At 44.0% G+C, this 23,302-nt stretch overlaps 1 pseudogene; it reads left to right on the top strand.

Moving 5' to 3' along the window:
- Positions 1-2,392: 2,392 nt before the first annotated feature.
- On the top strand, positions 2,393-4,879 carry LOC108539101 (nucleoside diphosphate kinase B pseudogene; annotated as a pseudogene).
- The last annotated feature ends 18,423 nt before the right edge of the window (positions 4,880-23,302 follow it).

The following is a 23,302-nucleotide window of genomic DNA, read 5'->3' as shown; positions in this document are numbered from 1 at the left end:
ATATCTGGCTGTGTCCACCTTGATGCAGAGCACAGGGACCTTTGGGTTAAAACTTTCCCCTTCCCAGCAAGTCTGTCCTAGCTTCAAAGTCTACTGAGAGGCTCATTTCCATGCTAAGATTGAAAAGACGCTGGGCACATACCTCCTGAGAGGTTTGTTGGCTTATGCTAAAAGTTCTGTCATCTCTAAGACTGAGTTCAGAGTCCTGAGGCTGGTGGTCAAGACCCTTCACCGTCTGGCCACCTGCTGCCCCTCTCCCATTGTTCATCTCTACTACAGCGACAGGGAAGTGTTTATGAGAGCAAACTCCAGGGACTAGAAACAGATGTTGTCCCTGCCCCCAGGGAGCTTACAGAATAGTAGGAAGGTAGAAATTCAGCACGCAGAGGGGCATACATTCGCAGCCCAGCAGAGATCTGGCCTTAAAGACCAGATTGGCTTCTTCCTAGTTGTGTGATCTTGGACAAATTATTTTATACCTCTGTGTCTTTGCCACCTCATCTGTTAAAGGGGGATAACATTAATATTACTAATAATACCAAATTCATAAGATGTATGTGAGCTTTACATTATTTGATATGTGTGAAGCGCTCTGTACAATGTCTGCTGTATATCTTCGTCCCTCAGTATCCATGGGGCATTGGTTCCAGGACCCCTCCAGGAATACCAACATTTGAGGATGCTTAAGTCCCTGATATAAAATGGTGTAGCGTTTGCATAGAACTTGTGCACATCCCCCAGATGCTTTAAATCATCTCTAGATTGCTTATAATAGCAAACACAACATGAATGCTATGTAAATAGTTGTTATACTGTATTGTTTAGGAAATAATGACAAGAAAAAGAGTCTGTACATGTTCAGTAAAGAAGACACCATCCATTTTTTTCCGCTGAATATTTTCAATCCACAGTTGGTTGAATTCACAGATGCAGAACCTGCAATATGGAGGGCCAGCTGTACTCAGTGCTTAGTACATGTTAACTCTTAGAGAAAAAAAATTCATTCACTTAGAGAAAACTTGCTGAGCTTTGACTAGGTGCTGGGCACTTTGCCAGATGCTGTAAATTCAGAAGGGGATAATGCACAGTCCCTGACCTCATCTCCAAAAACCCCATGATTTATTGGAGACGCAAATGGGAACGGACCAAGGTAGCATAGCTCCAGGCACCTTGTTCCAGAAACTCTGGTCTCCTTTCCTTTCCAAATGTGCCATGCACTTTCATGCTTTGTGCTATTATTCCTTATGTCTAAAAAGCTTTCCCTTTTCCTCAGCCACTGAAAACATTCAAGATCTAGCTTATGATGTGTCATCAACACTGTGAAGCCTTCCCTGACTCCCAAACCAGAATCATGGACTCTCCTGTGTCTCCATCGTGCTCTGTATAAACTCTCTGCCTCTCATCTTCCCCTCAGTCAGGGCTGGTCATTAGAGGAACATCTCCCAGTAGACTAGAAGCCCTTTGAAGGCAAGTTTTATGCTTCACTCATTTCCATGTCCCAGTGTCCAGCACAGGGCCAGGCACATTGTAGATGTTTAGGAAGTGTTGGTTGATTAAATGAATGAATGAATGAATGAACGAAAGCACATCTGACATCATAGAATAAATTGCTGCACTGATAGTGAGGAGAGATGCTTCCTTTCCAGCATAATATTCTATGAGACCACAGAATTTGCTCTGCAAATAGTTGGGTTCCTTCTACCCATTCCATCTGCTGCTGTGAACAAGGCTAAGTTTACTTAATCATAGGTAAGTTGGAGAAAGTGCCTGCCCAAGGGGTCTGTCCTGAGCATGGCTTTCCAACTGTAATATTGTCAGGAGCATCCTGAAAGGGTTAAGACCCTTGCCTTGGTGCTGGTCTTGTGCCAGTCCATTTGGTGTTCACAGTGTAGAGATTATTTAATTGGAAATGGAAGCCAGTATTAAGGCCAATATTGCAACAGAAATAATTGAATGTAAAAACCACATGTGCTTTGGGGACTGAGACACAGAAATTTAATTTTAGTTTCCTCACTTATTTGTTGGGTGATGTAGGAAGGCTCTTTCCCCTCTCTGACCCTCATCCATTAAATGGGGATCATAGGAGGCTGGAGTTGGGGAGGTTGGACTGATTAATCTGTAAGTTCCTTCTGGCTGTGATATGCCCTGTCTGTCACTTCCATGGAACCAGATAAACGAAAGACCAGCTGAAACAAAATTGCTGGAATGTGATGGGGAGGGAGTTCTGGGAGAGGATCCCAGTCCTCGTGAAGTCAAGCTCATGGTTTAGGAACCAAAAGCTCAGAAATGCTCTGAAACCACAGACGATCAAATCCACCCACTGGAGATTCAGTACATGTTTGCTGAAAATTGCAAACTAAAAGCAGACATTTTTAAGTTGTTTGGAGGATGCATGGCTAGACCTAACCAGGGTGGTGGGTGTACAGGGCGGTTTATTCAAACGGGAGAGGCCCTGTCTGCTGTCTGGGACCTGCATCCTATTGGGGAAAGCACGTTCCTGGCCCACCCACCCTGGCCATCAGGACTTAAAGATTCCTTGCTTGGGTCTTGCTCAGGTACTGTGCTTTAAGAACCTGAAGGGTGTTCTTTTGACTCACTGTTTTATAGAGACAACAGCAGGGTCAGTTGAGAAGAACTGAAGCCCAGTCTCAGAAGTGACTTGCAGCACATACTTTTTTGAAAAAAATCGATAATTCACACACCGTACAATTTGCCCTTTTCGAGTATCTAATTCAATGGTTTTTAGTATATTACCGAAGTTCTGCAATTATCTCTGCTGTCTAATTCCTGAATAGTCTCATCACTCCAAAAGATATCTTGAGGCCAGGTGAGGTGGCTCACGCCTGTAATCCCAGCACTTTGGGAGGCCAAGGCAGGTGGATCACGAGGTCAGGAGTTTGAGACCAGCCTGGCCAATATAGTGAAACCTCATCTCTACTAAAAAAAATAAAATAAAATAAAATAGCTGGTTGTAGTGTCACGTACCTGTAGTCCCAGCTGCTCAGGAGACTGAGGCAGGAGAATCAGTTGAACCTGGGTGGCAGAGGTTACAGTGAGCTGAGATTGCGCCACTGTACTGCAGCCTGGGTGACAGATCAAGACTCCACCTCAAAAAAAAAAAAAAGGTATCTTGTGTATGTTAGCAGTCACTTCTCACTCCTCTCTCCCCCGCGCCCTTGGCAACCACTAATTCACTTTTGTCTCTGGATTTGCTTATTCCAGACTTTTCATATAAATGGAATCATACAACATGTAGCCTCCTGGGTCTGGCTTCTTTCATTTTGCATAATGCTTTTAAGGTTCATTTGTGCTGACCATATATTTTTCTGAACAATTAAAAATTACAGGCTCCCGCAGCACAGTGCAGCTGCCACCTGGCCTAACCAGCTTCCTGGACCATGGCCAACCTGAGTGCACCTTCATCGCCATCAAGCCAGACAGTGTGCAGCATGGCCTGGCTGGCAAGATCATCAAGCGCTTTGAGCAGAAGAGATTCCACCTCATGGCCATGAAGTGCCTCTGGGCCTCTGAGAACACCTGAAGCAGCACTACATTCACTGGAAAGACCGCCCATTCTTCCCCAGGCTGGCGAAATACAGGAAATCAGGGACTGTCTTGGCCATGGTCTAGGAGGGGCTGAATGCAGTGAAGACAGGCCAAGTGATGCTTGGGGAGACCAATCCAATGGATTCTAAGCCATGCACCATTTGCGGGAACTTCTGTATTCGGGTGGGATGATGCATCATTCATGGCAGTGGCTCAGTAATAAGCACTGAAAAATAAATCAGCCAGGCCGGGCACAGTGGCTCACGCCTGTAATCCCAGCATTTTGGGAGGCCAAGGCAGGCAGATCATGAGGTCAGGAGATCGAGACCATCCTGGCTAACACGGTGAAATCCCGTCTCTACTAAAAATACAAAAAATTCGCTGGGCATGGTGGCGGGCACCTGTAGTCCCAACTACTCAGAAGGCTGAGGCAGGAGAATGGCAGGAACCCCGGAGGCAGAGATTGCAGTGAGCTGAGATTGTGTCACTGCACTCCAACTGGGTGACAGAGTGAAACTCAGTCTCAAAAAAAAACAAAGAAATCAGCCTATGGTTGAAACAACAGATGCTGGAGTGGATGTGGAGAATTAGGAATGCTTTTACACTGTTGGTGGGAGTGTAAATTAGTTCAACCATTGTGGAAGACAGTGTGGTGATTCCTCAAGGATCTAGAATGAGAAATACCATTTGACCCAGCAATCCCATTACTGGGTATATACCCAAAGGATTATAAATCATGTTACTATAAAGACACATGCACACGTATGTTCATTATGGCACTGTTCACAATAGCAAAGACTTGGAACCAACACAAATGCCCATCAATGATAGACTGGATAAAGAAAATGTGGCACATATACACCATGGAATATTATGCAGACATAAAAAAGGATGAGTTCATGTCCTTTGCAGGGACATGGATGAAGCTGGAAACCATCATTCTCAGCAAACTAACACAGAAACAGAAAACCAAACGCCGCATGTTCTCACTCATAAGTGGGAATTGAACAATGAGAATGCTTGGACACAGGGAGGGGAACATTACACACTGCGGGCTGTCAGGGTCTGGGGGGCTAGGGAAAGGATAGCATTAGGAGAAATACGTAATGTAGATGACGGGTTGATGGGTGCAGCAAACCACCATGGCAGGTAGCATGGCATCTACATAACAAACATGCACGTTCTGCACATGTATCCCATAACTTAAAGTATATATATAAAAAACCCAAACAAACAAACAAAAAACAACAACAAAAAAGAAATCAGCCTATGGTTTAAGCCCAAAGAACCAGCTGACTACAGATCTTGTGCTTATGGCTGGGTGTATGCATGACAGGTGGACACAGCAGCAGTCTCTTTCAAGGACTGCTTGGAGTGTCCTTGGACACAGCTCTTCAGTCCACTGACTTAGAAGCAGAAGCAACAGGATTGATCATTCTTTTCTAGAGCATATTTACCCATAAAGCCATGGAAACTGGAAAAAATTATATATGCCTATCAACCTTCCAGTAGCATACATGAGAGCTTGGTGTGATCTACCAACCTCTACTTAGTAGAACGGATAGAGGGCTGGGCTAGTCTAGTTAGGTCTGTTCCAGGTCCTCTCTTCTTCATTAGTCCAGTTCAATTTTGGCCTTTTAAGAATGATGCAGACTTTTAAAATTAAGAATAAAATCTTTGATGTTTTCATTTTTTTTGTTCCATCTTTGCTGGCAGGTTTGAAAGTCTTTTCCCTGCCCAATGTTATTTAAATACATGTACATATTTTCCTGTGCTTGTATTTAAACCAACTTTCATGATTTCCCTTTTATGTTTACAACTTTAATTCTTCTGGAATGTGTCAGTGGTGTGAGGTAGGTATCTACTTTTATTTTTTCTCATATGGTTATCAAGTTGCACTGCCACACATTTTTTCCTCATTGACCTGGAAACAACAGCATTACCATATCCTACTTTTGACATATACCTGGGACTACTGCTGCACTTTCTTTCCTGCATTGGTCTGTCTTTTCTTCAGCTGCTAACATACTGTTAAATTTCTTGCCCCTTTATGATATAATTTAATTTTGTTAGGATAAGTTCATATTATCACTCATATTAAAATTCCCTAGTCGTTGCCATGTGTTTATTATTCTAGCTTAGCTTTGTTAATATAATATGCTTCTTTTGTGTAATGTGCATTGCTGCATTATTTAAGAATTTTAAATTCTATCTTAGCAAACAATTAGAAGCCAGTAGCTGTGTGACATGTGATAGATAAAGTTGGCCGAGCCTACATGGGCTGAACAGAGATGAGATGGGATGGAAGGACCAAGGAAACACTACATATTCATGAGGCCTGAGACACCAAATGTTTGTGACAGCTACACCATCCTTAGACCAGCTCTAACTGCCACCTTGGATCCTAAAGACAAGAGCCACCTCTGAGATGAATGAAGAGAGAACCACAAAGGCCTGGGTCTTTGGTGTCCTTGAGCTACAAAAGCTCCCTCTAACTTAGGCGAGAGTGGAAGATACTTCTATTTTGTTTAAGCCATGATTACATGAAGCTGAACATGATCCCAACTAAATCACCCCTAATTACATTTTTATATTTGGTTGTCTGAATTAGAATTTGGAGGATGGTGTTAATAACACGGATGACAGTGGACATTCTTCTGATTACTGATGCAAACAGGACTGCTGCTGCTATTTCTCCAGTAAGCTTCTTGCTGGATTTGATTTTATATAGAGTACATTTGTCACTTCAAGAAAATGCATCATCAATGATGATGATAATGAAATGTTAAATTTTCTCAGATTTTTTTTTATCTATCAAAATAATTATATGGCATTTTTGCTTTGCTATATTGAGATAATGAATTATACTAAGGTTTTTCTAAAGTTGAAACATACATACAACCCCAATCTTTTTTTCTGTATCTCCTCTGTTCACTTCCTTACATAGATGCTCCATTGTAGCTCTTGGCTCTCTCCTCAACCTTCGTTTCATCATTTTTGTCTCCTTAATAATTTATTCTGAGTACTGGGGGAATTGCTTAAGTTTGTCTTCTGATTCCTTGCTCTCCAAAGTGTGATCCAGGGACCAGTGGTATTGGTATCACCTGAGAGTTTGTTAGAAATGAAAATTCTTGGATCCCCACCCCAGACCTAATGAATCTGCGTTTTAACAAGATTCCCAGGTAATCCATGTGCACATTGAAATTTGAGGAATGTTGTAAAATTCCTGGCTGGGCATGGTGGCTCATGCCTGTAATCTCAGTCCCTTGCATGGCCGAGGCTGGTGGATTGCCTGAGCTCAGGAGTTTGAGACCAGCCTGGACAAATACAAAAAATTAGCCGGGTGTGGTGGCGGGCAGCTGTAATCTCAGCTACTTGGGAGGCTGAGGCAGGAGAATCACTTGAACCCGAGAGGCAGAGGTTGCTGTGAGCCGAGATCCCTCCACTGCACTCCAGCCTGGGCAACAGAGTGAGACTCTGTCACACACACACACACACACACACACACACACACACACACACACGAAATGCTGTAAAATTCTGGCAAAAGAGGGAACCCTTTCCAAGTTTCCACCGACAATGCAGCCTTTTCCCATTATTACAGTAGTTTGGTTATTTTAGTAGAAATTTAGGAGAAGACGACTTTGGATCACCATTGAGGATGAGAACTCTTAGTGGCAGGATATGAGGAAGGGCAGTTGGCTGCTGTATCTGATGACATGAGATGAAACTGACAGCCCAAATATCATCAAAATCACCAGCAGGTCTCAGTCCAACAAGAAAGAATCCTTGTGTTACATTTCTGAAGGGCAGTGGGCCTCCTCCAGAGGGTCTTGCCCACATTCGTTTGACAAATTTACAGATGCCAGCTGGTATCTACATGAAAGCCTCTTGTCCTAAGCTGATAGAGAGGAATAAAGGGATTCCTGCAGAGTGGTTTGATTTCAGGGATGCATTTTCCTCTTTTCTTGGTAAGTGGAAGAAACTCCTGAGGTTACTGATGAGACAGATGTCTTTCTGTACTCCAGCACTGTGCCTGAGGGCTGCATGGGGTTTGGGGGAGGAAACTCACAGCACTGAATTATGAGTATTTGCATATGGAAAGATACACTCTTTAAAAGAAGACATCATATTGCCTATACCCAATTCTCATCCGTCATGGCAGATTGGCTGGAAAATCGGGAGAAGGCACAAAAATATATTGAAATGATTCTAAAGAGAAAAAGAATCTTTCAGACAAACTGACTCATTCCTTATTTATCACCACGAAACCGTTTATTCCCTGGAGAATATTGAAACAATACTAGTGCATAACTCTCATTGTGGAATTGAAAAAACATCCTACCTTTCTTAATAGTTTCATGAAATTGTTGTCTCAACAGGAAATTCTGGTTATTGTCACACATTCTTCTTGTTTATTATTAGTAATAATAACCCTTGCATCACTATTGTGCTCTAATCTTTACAAAGTTTCTTCACACAAAGTAGCTCATTGATCTCTCCTGACAATCTTGTGAGACAGAGCAGGGGAGCAGGGGAGCAGGGGAGCAGGGTGGGTGGGCATTGATGTGCCCATTTCGTGGAACTGGGGCTCAGAGGACTTAAAGGACTTTCTCAAGGGCACACTAGGCAGTAAATGGCAGCTGCAGGGCTCACACTTAGGTTTTTTAGCTGCAGGGGAGATTTCTAACACACATTTGGCCAAGCTTGGCCAAGGGTCTTTGATCCTTACTCTTCCCAGCACAATTATTTTGCCTTTTTGCAGTGTGTGCATGCACAAAACAATAAGGAGGATCACAATCCACATGGAAAGTTCATTCTTCAAAGTTTTGTGCTAAAATGCAATGCTTTAGTGAGGTGGCATTCTTCAAATTAGACTCAGATTGTTAGACATCTCCTGTTCCCTAGAAACTGTCTATGTAAATCCTCTTGTACTTATTACACACCATTGTTGAATTTACGCCAAGAATTTACTGCAGCCTCAATAAGGTATGATTTATTACAAATCCGGAACAAATAACTGTTTATAAGTTCTTTTTTGTTCTCTAAATTTGATTCATCTCACCTGATGAGAAGGGAGAAGGCATCTTATTTCTGTTGTTCTGTAAACTATCTTCTACTCCTCATTTTTTCCGCACTGAACATTTCAAATTTCCCCAAATGTTCCACTTATTTTCCCTGCTCAATGCCCTCACATATATTTTCGTTCCTAGAATTCCCCTTACCTTCTTTACCTTCACCACCTTCCTCACTCTTCCTACCCTTAAAAGGACCTAGTTCAAGAGCTATTCCTCTGTGAGGCCTTTCAGATTCAAAGTTAGACATATTTGGGTTCCTAAAAGCACTTTGAATGCATTTCTGTCATACCGTGGACCTATCACAGTGTGAAATATATTTCATTTAGCTCCATGTAAACTGGGAATTCTAACTGGATTGGGAGCTACTTTGGGGAAGGAAGGACATCTTATTCCTCTTTATTTCCCTTGAACTTGGAACCTGACAACTGATAAGAATTCATTAAGGGTTGATTTAATTTCCTTCTGGTTTTAGTGCATCAGGAACTCCTGTTGACCAGATAGCACTTTAGTTTTTTCAGTTTAGGTGATAGGAAAGTCTCAAAGGGGACTGTTCAAATAAGGTATGAGCGAGTTGTTATAGCCAATTATTTTAAAGAACAGGAGGTAAAGTAAATTTGTCTCACAGACTTATCTTAGATTCTATTCCTTTATGTCACCAGATGAGAATTATTTTAGTGTAGAGCTGCTTTTTCAACATCCTTTATGACTTTTTCTAGGACCAGCCCATCTAGAGGAATTCTGAATTGTCTTTGGTACCAGGGCATTTCCCCGCTGAGTTCCTTTACAATTCAGGAATTAATATTCAATAGTTCTCAACTTTGACAATATATTGAAATCACTTAGGGAGTTTAAAAAATACTGGGGTGAAATTTTCATGGGGTCCTCTGAAGTCTTTCACTGAGTTTGAAACTGTACGTGCACAGAGTGACACTCTGAGAGACCTGGCAAGTAATAGCTACTGGAGGACTGTGAGCTTAACAGAGATTTTGGTAGGGTCAGTGCTGACAGATGTTGGAATTCTGACTAACCATATTAGAGTCACCTTACTGAATATCCTAGACATTCAGTTGAGACCTCAGAAAGGCTGTGTCTTATTATCTTCAGAAAAAAGTGAACTGCCTTCCAGAAAGAAAGTCACAACACTCTTTAAAGGAAGCAAACGCAGTCCAGACTCTCAATGTGGTAGCCGCAATGTGCAGCAAAGAACTTAAAATTACTAGAAATATAAAGATGTAGGCAAAGTCACACCAACTAGATGAAAGAACAGTCAGTAAATACAGATCCAGGGATGATACAGATAATGAAATTAGTAGACAAACACTTTAGAATTGTTATTATCAATATGTTTGTGGATTTCACAGTTTTTGACAAATCAACAGTATGTCTGTGAATTTTATCATTTCCATTTTCTGATGAGATTCTCTCACCTGATTTTAAAAAAAGAGAACCAAATAGAAATTCTAGAACTAAAAAATTAATATCTGAAATTTTAACAAATTCACTAGATTGGATAAGAGCAGATTGGACACTGCAGAAAAAGTGCAAAGTAGTGGAAAAGGCAAGTATGTGGGCACATTAACAGATTTGTTTTCTTAGTACCTCAGCTAGGTGATCAAGGTCATCATCAATAGTCATAAATTATGTTGATGGTATGTACCCTTGGTATGATGTGATGAGAATAGCACATTACCTCTATGGTCTTCCTCCCCGTAACTCACAACCCCAGTATCATCATGAGAAAACATTAGAAAAATCCAGCTGAGGTACATTCTACAAAATACCTGATAAATACTCCTCAAAACCGTCAAGGACACCAAAAACAAGGAAAGCTGGAGAAACTGTCACAGCCAAGAGGAGTCTAAGGAGACATGGTTACTAGATATTATGTTGCATCATAGGTGAGATGTTGAACACGAAAAGGACATCAGGTAAAAAGTAAAGAAACCTGAATAAAGAATGAGCTTTGGTTAAGAATGTATCAATAATAGTTCATTAATTGTAACAAATATACCATACTAATGTAAGATATTAATAATAATTGAATCTGGATGCAGGATATGTGAGAACTCTTGCCACTACCTTTGTCATTTTTCTGTAAATCTAAAACTGTTCTAAAATAGTTTATTTAAAATAATAAAATGACAATAACAAGTGCTGGTGAGGACATGGAGCAACTGAAACTCACATTCTTTGCTGGTAGGAATGTAAAACAGTATAGTTTTGGAAGTTTCTTGTGAAGTTAAACACGCACTTATCACATAACCCAGCAATCTCACTCCAGGACATTGAGCCAAGAGAAATAAAAACATACTTCCTTACAAAGACTTGTATGTGAATGTTTATAGAGGTTTTAGTCAGAGTCATCACACACTGGAAGCAACAAAAACGTCCACCAACTTCTAACTGGATAAATAAATTGTGTACATCCTTACAATGGAATACAACTAAGCAATAAAAAAGGAATGATCTGTATCATAAAAATCGCGAATGACTCTGAAAAGCATTATGCTAAGTAAAAGAAGCCAGACACAAGAATTCATACTGTGTCATTCTATTTACATGCAATTCTAGAACAAGCAAAGCTAATCTAAGGCTTAAAAAAATCAGAACAATGGTTGCATCTTTAGCTCTGAAGACTGAGGGTGACGACGATTAAGAAGGGGCAAGAGGAACTTTCTGAAGTGATGGAAATGTTCTACATCTTGATAGGCTGTGGGTTACAGGGTGAATGCATTTGTCAAAACATATCAAGATGTGTTCAAAGGTATGCAAAGTATACCTCAATTTTTAAAGAGAAGATTAAAATGCTGATGTCTGAGATTCTAATTTTAATTATTCCATATGTAACATTTGAGATTTTTAAAAGCTCCCATAACCAACGTTAAAAATCACTGTTATAAGTATTTCTCTAGTGATAGGATGACCCGTCATTTCTGTTTGCCATGTGGACGCTACTCTCTGGCTCTGATGTGTAGATCCTGGAAGTTGGATGCATGGGTTTACATGCCTGCTTGGTCGCTGGGTCCCCTGAAGATGGTTAATTGGCAACCAACAAGTGCCAAAGGCCCAAGAAGAAGACAGGAGCAGGTTGGAGCCCCCAAAAGCCCCTCCAGCTCTTCTCTTTCTACTTCTTCTGAGAATGGTCTTGCTTATTCAGGGAGTGGATTGTTATGGTGATGGAAAAAGTAAATAGGAAGGGGATCAGAGGAGGTATTATTATGGAGCAGGGGGGATTCTTACTCCTACACAATTTTAGATAATTGTCTATTCCTCTTCAGTCAGCTGGTATCACACAGACAACAAAGTTCCACTGGATTCTGCAAGCCAACCTGGTCTTAGTTCTGATTTTGTCCTTTTTGTGACTACGGAGAGGCTGTAAAAAGGAGAGCAGTACACATCCAGGTGCGGAGCATATGCCATCCATTCTGCTGGGAACTTGGTTTCTTTTTTCTACTTCTAGGTTAACACCAAAACAACACCATTTTCTTGTTAGCAATTTTTCCTCTTTTGAAGATGACTGGCACCCCATTAATATTTTTTTAGGACAAAAAAGCTTTTCTTAAAACTTTACCCAACATTAATAAACTGCATAATAAAAACTGAAATAATAAATCATAACAGTTATTCCATGGCTACTCTGTGTCTGATTTTTCAGAGCACATGGCCAAGGTTCCAGAGAGGCCTCATTAAAAACTAAAACTTTGACTAATGATAACTAAAACAATTTCATTGAGGGTGCACTAAGAAATAAATGTATAAACTTAGACCCTCCAATTGAAAGGAATTTTGCAGAACATCCAACTCCGTAGGTATCTGTGTAGCTGCTGGGTGGTACTCAGTTTCTTGTGCACCTCTGAGGACAGAGAGGCTCATAAGACAGCCCAGTGTGTCTCTGAGTAGTTGTGACTGAAAGCTTTTCCTGGCATGGAGCCACAGCTCACATCTCTGTAACTCTTAGACACACAGAATGTCAAATCCCTTTTCCTGTTTGCTGTCCACAAGCTTTCTCTGCAACAAGTTAAACATCTCTAATTGCTTAAAGCTTACCTCCTACGATTTGGATTTTTTTTGCCCCCATCAGCTTGCTTTGTTTCTCCCACATGAGTCTTAGTTCATTTCCATGCAAATCTAACATGATTCATCTGAACCCCTGTTATCGGAGCACCTTCTCAGGGTCAGGCACTAGGCTAAGTGCTGTGGAGAAGGCAGGGACAAACCAGGCTTGGCTTTATAGGAGAGGGAAGACTTGTCCACAAAGGCCCCGAGTGCAAGGCAGGCTGTTATATGTGGCAGGAGAGAGAGAGACGGTGTTCTCTTTCCACCCCAATTTCTAGGCTTGAGTCTTGCATTGCAGCACATCAGCTAAAGTATACAGCTATGCAATTTCAGGGCATGGTTAGAGGGGGCTGCTCATCAATTTTTTTTTTTTTTTTTGAGACAGAGTCTTGCTCTGTTGCCCAGGCTGGAGTGCAGCGATGCGATCTAGGCTCACTGCAACCTCTGCATCCTGGGTTCAAGTGATTCTCATGCCTCAGCCTCCCGAGTAGCTGGGATTACAGGCATGCACCACCATGCCTGGCTAATTTTTGTATTTTTAGCAGAGACAGGGTTTCAACGTGATGACCAGGCTGGTTTTGAACTCCTGGCCTCAAGTGGTCCCCCAGCCTTGGCCTCCCAAGGTGCTGGGATTACAGGCATGAGCCACCATGCCTGGCCCAAAAATTTGATGAATGCATGTCAACTGACTAGGTCTCTGTGTTTCAATACCAAATTTTTGGAAGAGAGAATCTGATTTTCCCATCCTGTGCCAGAGATCCACCCCTTGTTCAATGAGCTGTCAGCAGAAGGAGCAGGGTCACCTGATACAAAAGACCATAGTTTCTGGGCTAAGAACAAGGAGAGTTCTATATAACATAAGTGTGATTGGTGAGGAAGTGATCGGCCTCTTAGATATATTGTGGATAGTATTATGGATAGCAGATCCATAATATATAATATACATAGGCAAACATAAGCAACGTATAACATCCATAAATATTAATTCTGAGTGATGGGAGTTATCCCCATTTTATAGCTGGGGAAACAGATTCAGAAAGGGAAAGTGACTTTTCCAAGGTTACTACTTGTTAATGGCAAAGTCATGGTTTCAATTCAGGGCTGCCACATTGCTTCTTGGCATTCCTTAAGTCTTTCTGGAACTCCTTTTTTTATCTGCTTATTCATCCATTCAACTAGAAATTCTCCAGCACTGACCATGGGCCTGGCATGATGTAAAGCTCTGGTCACACAGACATGTCTGGAAACCCATCAAGAGCATAAGGGAGGGTCCTTGCCTGGCAAAATCTTACAGTTTTTCTAGGGAGAGGAGACATACGAACACCACAAATTCAGGCATTGTTGCATAAAGTGCCCCCAGGAGTGAACAATACTGCAAAGGCTATGAGATGGAAGAGTTAGAGAGAACTCTGGGGACTGGCTGGGGAAGTCTCCTGGAGAAGGCAGAACTCCATTTAGGTGCCCCAGATTAGAGGGGAGAAGGAAGGAAGGACTTCATACAAGCAGAGAGTTGTGTGCATTCTACCTCCTGAACATCATTCATTTACAGCTGCTTCTCTCCATCCCCCTGGGCCCCACCCTGGTCCAAGTCACTAGCACCCCTTGCCTGGACACAGCCTAAGCCTTCAACATATCTACCTTCTTCTTGTCTTGCTCCCCACCAATGGATTGATATTGTTGATCTTTTTTTTAATTGACAAAATACTGCAATCATATCAAAAAGTATAGTAAACAATGCAAGGGCCACCAAGACATCATCATTTTGATTCAATGGATATAAACATTTCTGCATATTCATTTCAGTTCTTTTACAGAAATATAACAATTTCAGCTGAATTCCTGCTATACCCCTTAACCCTCCCTCCCCTTTCTAATGTTCTGTTAGATTGACCATTATTCCTACACGGTTTTCTACTTTTTCTAGTGATGCTATATTCACAAAGCATATATGGCATTTTGTGTATTTTCATTGGTAATGCTCACATACATAAGGTTCGTATCCTTTTGCAACTTGTCTTTCTTTCTCCACTGCTCATTGTTTTTCAGATTTATTCTTAATACAAGGATGTGTTAGGCCATTCTTGCATTGCTGCAAAGGAAACCTGAGAGTGGGTGATTTAAAAAGAGAAGAGGTTTAATTGGCTCATGGTTCTGCAGACTGTACAGAAATGATGGTGCTGGTGCCTGCTTCTGGTGAGGCCTCAGAAAACTTACAATCATGGTGGAAGGTAATGGGGAGCCAGCATGTCACATGGCCAGAGTGGGAGCGAGAGAGTGAGGGAGGAGGTGCCACATTCATTTAAACAACCAGATGTCATGTGAACTGAGTGAGAACTCACTCATCACCAAGGGGATGGAGCTAAACCATTCATGAGGGATCTGCCCCCATGATCCAATCACCTCCCACCAGGCTCTACCTCCAACACTGGGAATCACATCTCAACATGAGATTGGGAGACAAACTTCCAAACTATATCAGTGGAGATCTAGTTAATTCATTTAACTGCTGTATAGTATCCCATTGTATGAATGAATCACAGTTTACCTGTTTCTCTATAGATGCCTGGTGAGCTCGTTTCTACTTTTTCACTATTAAAAATGGCACTGCAGTGAATATCCTTCCATATATCTCTTTGGGCACATGTGTGTGTGGTTTTTTCCTAGGGTAGAAACTGAGAAATGGAATTGCTGGGTGCTATGGTTTGAATGCTGGTGTCCCTCCAAAATTCATATGTTGAAACCTGATCCCCAAGGTAATGGTATTAGGAGGTGGGGACTTTGAAGGGTGATTAAGTGATGAGAGCTCTGCCCTTGTGAATGGGATTAGTGTCCTTATAAAATAGGCCAAAGAAAGCTCCTTTACCCCTCTTACCATGTGAGGACACAGCAAGAAGGCAACATCTATGAACCAGGTAGTGGTTCCCTCACCAGACACTGAATCTGCTGGCAACCTGACTTTGGACTTCTCAGCTTCCAGTTTATGGCACTTTGTGATAGCAGCCTGGATGGACTAAGACACTGGGCCAAAAACACACAGATCTTCAACTCTACTGGGTATTGCTAAAGGTTCTTTAAAATGGCAGTGCCAGATTCCATGTGCACTTCCCCAGTGTCTGTGAAATAAGAATTCCAGCAGCTTCACATCCTCACAGTTACTTGGTGTTGTCAATGTTTTTCTTAAAAAAAATCAAATTTCTCCTTCCTTCTTCTATTTTCCATAGCAGATAGAGGAATCTTTCTAAAATGCAAACCTGATCATGCCCCTTTCCTGCTTAAAACCCCTCCAGTGGACCCTCACTGCTCCCTGTAAAACACCCAGGCTCGAGTGACCCACAGGCTCTGTGTGAGGAGCCAGTGCCTGCTCACCTCTCCAGGCTCACCTCTCCTCCTCCCCTGCCCCAACATGGCTGAGCACACAAATACACACATACACACGTGCGTGTCTGCATACCTATGGGCGTGATATTGTGCAATCAAACTAAACCATATACATTTCCCCTAATCTACTGACCTTTTCCTGTTTGAGGGTCTTGGGATACGCTGCTCTCTCTGCCTGAAATATTCTTCCCCTTCCCCACTCTTTACAGGCTGATTCTCTTTTTTGAGGGAGAGACTGCCTCGCTCTGTCACCCAGGCTGGGGTGCCATATTGGCTTACTGCAACCTTCACCTCCTGGGTTCAAAAGAGAGTCTCGTGCCTCAGCCTCCAGAGTAGCTGGGATTACAGGTGCATGCCGTCACCACACTCGGCTAATTTTTTTGTATTTTTAGTAGAAACAGTGTTTCACCATGTTGGCCAGGCTGGTCTTGAACTCCTGGCCTCAAGTGATCTGTCCACCTTGGCCTCCCAAAGTGTTGGGATTACATGTGTGAGCCACTGCACCTAGCCCAGAGGCTGATTCCTACTAGCCCTCAGATCTTGGCTTGCTGCCTCCTCCCTGGGAAGCCTTCACAGGCATTCTGAGCCTGTGCGTGATGCCTTTCCTCAGTTTCCCAGCACCCTCCACTTTGGGCCTCATAGTTCTTAGGACGCTGACTTGTGATTGCCTGTTTATCATCTCCCTGCCCCACCATTCTGTAGACTTCTTCATATCAGGGCTTGTGTGCTCAGCCTATTTACTGAATGAATTTCTTATATAATCGGCGGACAGGAGACGGGTCTGGATGGAACAGAAGTGACAAGAGGAGGAGCAGCAGGAAATCAGACAAGAGAGAAAGTGCTGAACCATAACCTCAGAACCCCAATCCCCAGGTAAGGAAACAGACTCGGCAAGATGACTGACCTTGTCTAGAGTCACATATTTGGTCAGCGTCAGAATCGGATTTTATCTGCGGTCTCCTGACTTCACATTGGGCCGCTCTCTGCGGCATTTTAGCTGTGGACAATGGGAAGGAATCAGTATAGCAGGAGAGAGACAGGGCTGACAGGGAGGGCAGGAAGTGCCGGGAGGGAGGCCTTGGGATCTGGGATGCAGGTGGAGGGCTTGGCTGTGCAGACATAACCCCGGGTCCTCCGGAAGGCGAGGAAGGAAGAAACATTGGGTCAGTTTCCTAGAACAGACACCTGTCCAGGCTGCCCAGGGGGCCTTGGACAGGCCAGCCCTTCTCCTGGGAGGAACAGACTTGTAAGAAGAAATGCTTCTTCTTGAATCCTCTCCCTGAAGACCCAGCCCACCTGAGTGACCTCTCCCTGCTGGCATCAGGAGAATGATTTCTCAAGACCTCCCTTTGGCAGGAGGGACGCCAGAGCCAAGGAGAGCCAGGAAGAATTAGAAGCCTAATGCAAGCAGGCAGGTGCGGGCCTGGGGACTGGAGTTCCACTCCTCCAGCCAAAGGGGCTGCAGAGGGTAGAGGTCAGGCTCAGAGGCTTGGGGTCACTGGCATGTAAAGGAGCCCTTCTGTGCACCCGCTCATGTGTGGCAGGGCAAGGGGACATCAGTAAAATGGGGACAACAATACCTATATGTCATGTGATTATGGTGAGAATTAAGTAAAATTATTATAAAAATGGAAAGGGTTTAGAATAGTGCTTGGCACAGAACATCACTCAGCCGGCTATAGTTATTGTTTTTTGCCCACAGGATTGTTGGGAGGAGTGAACAGGGCAGCCGGTGGACAGACCCTGTAAGGCTGGGTCAATGACTATGAGCAGGCTTCTTCTGCTAGGAACTGAACCAGTGAGTGTGGATGAGGATGGGAAATCCAGTGGGCAGAGAGGAGGGGCGTGGCCTCCAGGGAACCAGCCTCCTCCATTCCTTGAGTTTCTGCATCATGGACAGCTGCATCATGGACGACACAGGTCACTTCTGGAAAGATGCTTAGAGCTCACACAATCCAGCTCTCCAGCTGCATATAAGGGGAAACCGAGGCCCAGAGGATAGAAGTGACTTGTCCTGGGCCATGTACAAGGCACATCCGGGCCCCACTTCTGGACTCGGACCTAAGGTTCCTTCTTCCGTTGCACCAACCTAGGTCTCAGCATTTGGCGTTTCTTCCCACAGTTGTCCTCTGGCTCAGAAATCAACAGGCTCTCACCAGCTCTGAGAACCTCAACCTTCGAGAGCTCCCTGATTTGATTGCTTTCTTCCTGTTTTCCCATAGAAGCCAGTTGAAAAGCAATTGAAAGCCACTTCCACCTCCGGGGACCTCTCCAGAACTCTCCCTCCCTGGGCCTCTCCTGGAGAGATCAGGAGCAGGTTAGCAGTGTGTACCTATCTGTACCCTTCACTAAGGTTTTCAGGGGCAGGTGGTCTCCTTTTCCTCAAATGGAGTGCCCTCCCTCCCTCCTTTACTGTACCTTCTCTCCCTTCTTCCCTTCATTCTTTTCTTCTTTTCTTCCTCACACACCTTGCTGTGTCAAAACCACTCACCTGGCATACACAGAAGTTCATTCTGAATGACCTTAAGCCTGCATCTTTGTTGCACAAGTAGAATTTCTCTACCGAAGAACAGTTGCAGGAGAAAATAGATACAAAATGCCAGGCCTGGTAAGAGCTCATTTGTAAGGCATATGTTGACCAACAAGCCAGGAATTATAGGCATGCAAAATGGGGGGAAATGAAGCTTTAGATTTTTCTTGTAGCTACCCTGAATTTTTGATAAGCTCCTAGAGCAGCCCAGGGGGAAGTGTTGCTGCTTTAATAAACTCTCGTGGGGCCAGAGAAGTCTCGTATCCATGAAGCAGGTTCATGTGTGTTACCTCATCTGAAACATACAACTGCCCTCTGAGGTGAGCTGGACAGAATTGTTTCTCCTACTTTTCTGATGAGGAAATTGAAGCTCAGAGAGGTCAAGGAGTTGCTCCTAAAGATCTGACAGACCCAAGGCTTCAACCAAGTGTTCTGACTCCACATTTAGGGCTCCTTACACTAGCAATTCTACTTGAGAGAAATCCAGAGTTTTAAACTTAGGACAAGATCCTACCCTGAATCTTTATTTTTATTTTTATTTATTTATTTATTTATTTTTGAGATGGAGTCTTGCTCAGTCGCCCAGGCTGGAGTGCAGTGGTGCAATCTCGGCTCACTGCAAGCTCCGCCTCCTGGGGTTCACGCCATTCTCCTGCCTCAGCCTCCCGGGTAGCTGGGACTACAGGCGCCCGCCACCGCACCTGGCTAATTTTTTGTATTTTTAGTAGAGACGGGGTTTCACTGTGTTAGCCAGGATGGTCTCGATCTCCTGACCTCGTGATCCTCCCATCTCGGCCTCCCAAAGTGCTGGGATTACAGGCGTGAGCCACCGCGCCTGACCTCCTGAATTTTTAGTTCAGAGCTAGAATTAAGTGAATCTGAAGTGGACATTAGCCACAAAAGGGATAAATTATGGTAAAGATAAAAGTGACCATTGAATAAATGACAACTGGACTGTGTCCCCTCTGGTCTCCCTGTTCCACCTTTGAACTCCAAGTTAGACTTTCCTCCCCAAAGCCTTCCCTGGCTCCCTACTCACCCCCTGGGGTGAAGTGGATTATTTCTCCTCTGGGCCAACCTTTTCATGTTCTGCGCCTGACCTCCTGAATTTTAGTTCAGAGCTAGAATTAAGTGAATCTGAAGTGGACATTAGCCACAAAAGGGATAAATTATGGTAAAGATAAAAGTGACCATTGAATAAATGACAACTGGACTGTGTCCCCTCTGGTCTCCCTGTTCCACCTTTGAACTCCAAGTTAGACTTTCCTCCCCAAAGCCTTCCCTGGCTCCCTACTCACCCCCTGGGGTGAAGTGGATTATTTCTCCTCTGGGCCAACCTTTTCATGTTCTGTGAGTCTCAACTGCAATTTGCATTATATTGTCATTCATTCATTCCTTCGTTCGTTCACAGAACTCTCTTGTCCCATGTGCAGTGAGTTCCTCAGGGTAGTGACCTTCCCTGGGGCACAGTATCCTTAGGCAGTGAAATGATTCTGCAAGTGGACTGGCCTGGCCTGGTCTAATTCAAGGACACAGCAATGGGTACCAAGTCTGGTGCTGGGCTTGCAGCAGTGCATTTGGTGATTCAGAGAGGGGCTTGTAGCAAATAGGGTGGTAGCCATGAGCTGGGGAATGGGCATTGTGGGAGGGTCTTGACCAGCAGACAGCTTTTGGGAAAGTCTGGGAGCCCAGGCTATGGCCACTGGCCTGAGGTTTGGGATCAGGACTCAAGTCTTTGGAGTTAGGGTTCAGGCACTTACAATGATCTTGGGAGACACAGGCTGCAAGGCCAGGACTGGTATCAGGAATGAGTCAAAAGTCCTTCCCCTTGGAGGCCCAGCTGCCGGGCCCATGGAGGCCGAGCCCTCTGAACACCCAGGCAAAGGGCCAAGGATCTGGGGCTGTCTCAGCTGTGGGGTCAGGAGGCTGGGAGTGGGGAGCCAGGCAAGATATTTTAAGAAGCCCCATTTTTCTCATTTCCAAAACGCAGAAGAGCTGAGTAGTTAAAGTACAAAGAAAAAAAAAAAAACTTTGGTTTAGAAATTGCCCTAACCTAGATTCTTAGATAAAGGGGGTTGCCTTTCATATAGAGCTTTTTGTAATTGCTATGGTAGAGGGGACCATCTCTTTCTTTGTGCAGAACAACCATCATTTCTGTTCCCACCGAATGGCCCTAGTCCATCACTCTGACCCCAAGGACAGGCTGATGTCCAGAAGTCATATTGAGTAACTCAGCTCATATCTTACCAAACCATTTGGATTTTACTTTCTGGGTAAAAAGTTATCAGTTCATGGTCTGTGCGATTACTTTGAAGATGGATCATTCTCATTGCCTCTTGAAGGAAAGTTCCCACTCTCTGCACACTTTTTGCTATAGCAAGGAGCACCACCTGCTCACCTGTCCTCCAAGCCAGAGGAATGAAAGACTAAGTTATCATATGCTTGAAGAAATGAAGAGGGAGAATGAATAATATTTATTGAGAACCTGCTATGTGGAGGCATGGTCTTAGGCCTTTCAGGTGTATTATTCTATGTGTATGTATTTACATACACACACACGGCATTGTGGGGAGATAAGGTGTTACTATTCCCAATCTCCAAAGGAATACATGAAGACTCAGTTGCCATGTAACAAAAGGGTTGGAGTGATTTGAACTCCAACTCCAGCTCAATCCTCTCTAGAGATCTCTGAGATCTTCTCTTCACTGCTTTTTTTTTTTCTTTTTTCTTTTTTCTTTTTTTTTTTTGGAGATGGAGTCCTGCTCTGTCACCCAGGCTGGAGTGCAGTGGCGCCATCTCGGCTCACTGAAATCTCCACCTCCCAGGTTCAAGTGATTCTCCTGCCTCAGCCTCCCGAGTAGCTGGGACTACAGGCGTCCACCACCACATCTGGCTAATTTGCTGTATTTTTAGTAGAGACGGGGTTTCATCGTGTTAGCCAGGATGGTCTCCATCTCCTGACCTCGTGATCTGCCTGCCTTGGCCTCCCAAAGTGCTGGGATTACAGGCATGAACCACTGTGCCTGGCCTCTCCACTGCTTTTCTGCACAGTGAAGATACCCAGGAAGGGCTGGTGCTGCCTTTTCAGAGCTGGAATGATTATACCAAAGGCCACTGGAGTTGGTCTGGCCACCAGGAGCTTTCTGATTTCCCAAGTGTCCCTCCTTCACACCAGTCTCTGATGTCAGCTAGACCACCGGTTGGCTGGCCCAGGTATCCAGATCTGAAGGCCCTGACCTGGCCTGGGGACCCTTATTGATAAGAAGAGAGTGATGCTGCTGGTTCCCTGCTAGGGGAGACGTGAACCCAGCCGAGAGGACATGTTGGCTGCACGGGTTTGCCTGCTAAAGGAGCCAGCACAGTTGGTTGCGGGGAATTTGATGAAAATAATCAGCTGCAAACTCTTAAAAAACAAACAGACTTCGATCCAGAGGTTTGAATAACAGCCCCCTCAGCCAGATGGCCGCAGGAGCCTCGCCAGGGAGAAAAAAATGATCTCCCGCCCTGAATTTCCTCTTTGTTTGGGACCCTGCTCTCGGTGGACAGCATCAGTGCACCCCACCCTCTAGAGCGCCAGCCGCCCGGACAGGGCCTTGTGTTAAGGGAGCTTAAGGCAGCTTTCCCCAGATTAGGGGTTTGGGACAGGGAATCCAGGCAAAGAAGCGGCTTTCTTGTCCCAGTATGAGTCACCACAGACTGGAGGAAGCACACAGCTGTCTGCATCTGGGCCTGGAATGCGGTTTCCTCTTCATAGGACACTCCCAAGGAGCCTGGGACTCTTGTGGGTACAGGACAGGAAGTCATAAGCAGGGCCACCCTGTGTGGGGCAGACCTGGACACTGCGGTCCCCTCCAACAGGCCTTCACGTCCGAGCTATTGGGAAGAGAATGCTAGCTTGCTGCCATATTAAATTGCAACCACGCCTGGAACAAGTGGTGGGGAGTGCATCCTGCCAGACTCAGCCCCTGATGGCTCCAATAAGAGCACTGATGGAAGAGTGAGGCCCATGTGGATTTGAATCCTTAGTCTTCTACTGTGTGACCTCAGACAGCTTATTTGACTTCTCTGAGCCTCAGTTTTCACTTCCCTGAGTTTTAATGAGAATAATAAAGAAATTACAGTTTCAATGCATGTTGCACAGTATCTGGCACATAGCAGGCACAAAATAAACATTGGTTTCCTCCCTCCCAGTCTTCTGGCCCAGACTCTCTTGGTACCAAGAATTTCTTCTAATGCCTACTCCTAAATGCTTTCACTGATCCGTGGTTCAATCTGTCATTCTTGGCTTTTGGCAAAACTTCCAAGTACAATCCTCTCCCGTCTTCCCTAAATGGATTCTTCTCTCTCCTCTATTGTTATTTTAGTGACTCTGTTTGCCAGTATGTATTTTGATTTACTAAGCTACCACAGATTCTGTTTGGGAGGAGGCTAGGCAGGGTATGCAATTACAGTGATGTTCCGTCAGGCTCATCTCACTTACAAGTTTGTTTTATTATTTAATTTTTTAATTTTTAATTTTTATGGGTATATCAGGTGTGTATATATATATATGGCTTATGTGAGATATCTTGATATAGGCATGCAATGCCTAATAATCACATCAAGGTAAATGGTGTATCCAGCACCTCAAGTGTTTGTCATAAGGTAATTTTAGGATTTCCTCCCCCGTGGATGGGTGATATGGCTCACTCTCAGCACTTTGGGAAGCTGAGGC

Source organism: Rhinopithecus bieti, unplaced genomic scaffold (assembly GCF_001698545.2).
Source record: "Rhinopithecus bieti isolate Rb0 unplaced genomic scaffold, ASM169854v2 scaffold_16773, whole genome shotgun sequence".
Lineage (NCBI taxonomy): Eukaryota > Metazoa > Chordata > Mammalia > Primates > Cercopithecidae > Rhinopithecus > Rhinopithecus bieti.
Note: the sequence above shows the minus strand (reverse complement) of the source record. Positions and strands in the feature narration are given on the sequence as shown.